The following is a 3286-nucleotide window of genomic DNA, read 5'->3' as shown; positions in this document are numbered from 1 at the left end:
GTTGCCTGTTTTCCTTAGCTGTATTTAACAAACTAGAGGGAACATTAAAAGATATTTAAAATTTGATCACAAAAATATTTCCATGCTGTTTCACAGTAAAAACACTTTTTTTCATTAATTCTATAAAATAACACTCAGATTGTTCAAGGCATCCTTCAAATTATTTTCTTTAAAGAAGAAACATCATTTAAAATATGAAATTATAAACTAATGAGAGCTCTATTTGATTGTGAACCACAACCAGTTTATATGTATTCTGATCACTGATGGCTTCTTACATTCTACTTATTTTACCCAGCAAAGGATTTGAGTTCTCTTACTAACACGGTCAAATAAATAGAAGAGAAAGCCTGTGAAAAATAGGAGATGGAAACAGGGAACAAAAAACAAAACAGGAAAAGGTGGACCAAACTAAGAAAAGTGAACACATGTCCCCTCTTTTCTAAAATTTAGGAATTTGAGACATGTTGGATTATTGACTTGTAACTAAGTGTTGAATTTCCTTCTTTTCTTCAAGATGATCTGGTTTCATAATCCATTCAACAATGGATTAATCTTTGGAGTTAAAAAAATGAACTCCAAAGGATTATAAAGTGGAAAGATGAAGAAAACAAGAAAGTGCAGGAAAAACACAAAGAAAGGAAACTGGAATCAAATTTAAATGTTCTCAAATAAGAATGGTGAAAGAAAACCTTAACTTAGAAGAAAAACAATTTATGCACGTTTCTACCTATTGTACTATCCTCGAGATATCGTAAGACTCCACTTTAAGTAAAGGAATAATACTTTGGCTTCTAGAGAAGAATCAAGTTATTGCCCACATAAAGTAATCTTAAGCTGCCCCTATAAAAGCCTTTTTTGCTTTTCTACTTAAAGTTCTGATCAGAAGAGAAAGTCGAGCCAAAATGAACACAAAAACAAAATCAGCCACAGAATTCAAAACTGAGGTGAACTTTGACCAACGCCCATTTCCTCCCCAAAAACCAAATCACTGTGCCCCAAAATTAAAACTTAGGCATCTACCGAACCATATTCCCCAGTGAGAGAGCTGGAGATTTTAATGTTTATGGCCTGCCTGTGCCTTGCCTTGGGTCCACTTCTTGTCTGTTGTACGTTCGGTCTTGGAATAAATTCCAATTTATCTTACAGGATCGCTCCCAGGTATATGGTCATTGACGTATTCTAAGGAATAAAAACAACCCTGCGATTTAATTTTCCTGAGACACGGATTTTCCCGAGCACATATTGCACTCTCCAACCCCCCCCCCCACCGTCCCCCCTCACCCAAAAAAAACCCCAAAGTCCCGCGGGGTTATTTCTAGATTGGCCTGGCTTCGCGCAAAGCGGAGAGGCTGAGGAGAAACAGGAACCGGGAGCCTGGGAGGGGGAGGAGGGGGCAGGAGGAGGAGGGGGAGGGAGGAGGGGAGGGGGAGGGAGGAGGGGGAGGGGGAGGGGGGGGGAGGGGGAGGAGGGGGCAGGAGGAGGAGGGGGAGGGGAGCGGGGGAGCGGCGCCAAGCGGAGGGGCGGGCGGCTCTGGGGCAGGGGCGTGGGGAGAGCCCGGGCGCTCCTTCAGCGGAGGAGAACCCGGTGAGCGGCGCGGAGGGGGAGGCGCTGGAGGCGGGGTGGGGGCGCCCAAGAGGTGAGGCAAAGGCGCGAGCGCGGAGGGCAGGGACGCCAGGGCGCTCCCTCCACAAACGACTCCCCCTCAGACGTCAAGGCCGGCTGCCCAGGGGCCCCCGGAGGCCGGCGAGGCGGCCGCAGGCGCCCGTTCCTCCCGCGCGGGGAGGGGGCGCCGGGTGGCGCCTCCAGCCCGGGGGGGCTCAGGGAGGCGGCGTTCCTCCCTCAGGCGCCGTCCGCAGGGCTCGCGCCGCTGAGGAGCTGGCGGCGCGCGAGTCGGGGTGCCGGCGGCCGCGGCCCCATCACTCAGCCCGCCTCAGCCCCCGGGTTGCGCCCAGCCCCTCAGGCTGCGCCCTACTTTCGGAGCCGGGCCTGAAGAGAGGCGTGCGGGAGCAGGGGCTCGGAGGACGAGGTGCCGGGGTCCGCGCGTCGAGCCTTCCCGGGGCTGCCCGGCGTCAGGGGGGGCGCGGCGGGGCGAGGGGCGGGGCGGCCGGGAATGGGGCGGGGCGGGGGCGGGGCGGGGGCGGGGCAGCAGGGCGAGGGGCGGGGCCGGGACGGAGGCGGGGCGCGCCGGGGCGGGGCTGGGTGCTTGCACTGTCCGAGCTCTAACCTGGGACTTAAGCAGCGCGTGGCGGGCGGGGGAGGGGGGCATGGACCCTACAGGGAGGATGACAGGGGCGGGGCCGGGCCCCACAGAGCAACTGTGAAGGGTGGTCTGACCCCTCTGCCTGGTCTCTGAACATCCTAGGACGGCCCCTCTTCTCTTCCACTTAGTACCTAGGGGGTTCCCTAGAGAAGTTACTTGATCGCCTGAACCCCAGGTTTTCTCATTTGTGGAATGGAAATGGTGCTAATAAAAGTACCTGTGCCGGGCGCCTGGGTGGCTCAGGTCGCAGTCTGGAGTCCTGGGATGGAGTTCCACATCAGGGTCCCTCTCAGGGAGCCTGCTTCTCCCTCTGCCTGTGTCTCTGCCTCTCTCTCTGTGTCTCTCATGAATAAATAAATCTCTATTCCATTTATTTATTCATGAAAGACACACACAGAGGCAGAGACACAGGCAGAGGGAGAAGCAGGCTCCACGCAGGGAGCCTGACGTGGGACTTGATCCTGGTCTCCAGGATCAGGCCCTGGGCTGAAGGCAGGAGCTAAACTGCTGAGCCACCCAGGCTGCCTGGGAGACACTCTTGATGCCCACCGCACGTGCACTTAATATCAGTCCCTCAGCACACCCACCACTCACCTTATGCTATCACTTCTCACCACCTCTACCCAGCCCACCCTCATCTAAGCCACCTGTCTCCTGGAGAAGGCCCACCAGCCTCCTCAGCAGTTTCCGTCCTATCACTTGCCCCTTAAGCCCACTGTCCACACCAAAGCCAGAGTAGTCTTTGAAAAATATAAATCGGGGCAGCTGGGTGGCTCAAATCATGATCCTGGGGTCCTGGGATCAAGTCCCACATCAGGCTCCCCATGGGGAGCCTACTTATCCTGCCGCCTATATCTCTGCCTCTTTCTGTGTGTCTCTCGTGAATAAATAAATAAAACCTTTAAAAAGAAAAAAAGAAAGTATAAATCAAATCACTTTACCCTCTGTCTTCCTCCCTTAAAGCCCTTTACATTTTCCTGTTGCTCTTAGAATAAAATCCAAACTCCCTCCTAATAAGTGCAG

The sequence above is a fragment of the Nyctereutes procyonoides genome, unplaced genomic scaffold, assembly GCF_905146905.1.
Source record: "Nyctereutes procyonoides isolate TBG_1078 unplaced genomic scaffold, NYPRO_anot_genome, whole genome shotgun sequence".
NCBI lineage: Eukaryota > Metazoa > Chordata > Mammalia > Carnivora > Canidae > Nyctereutes > Nyctereutes procyonoides.
Note: the sequence above shows the minus strand (reverse complement) of the source record.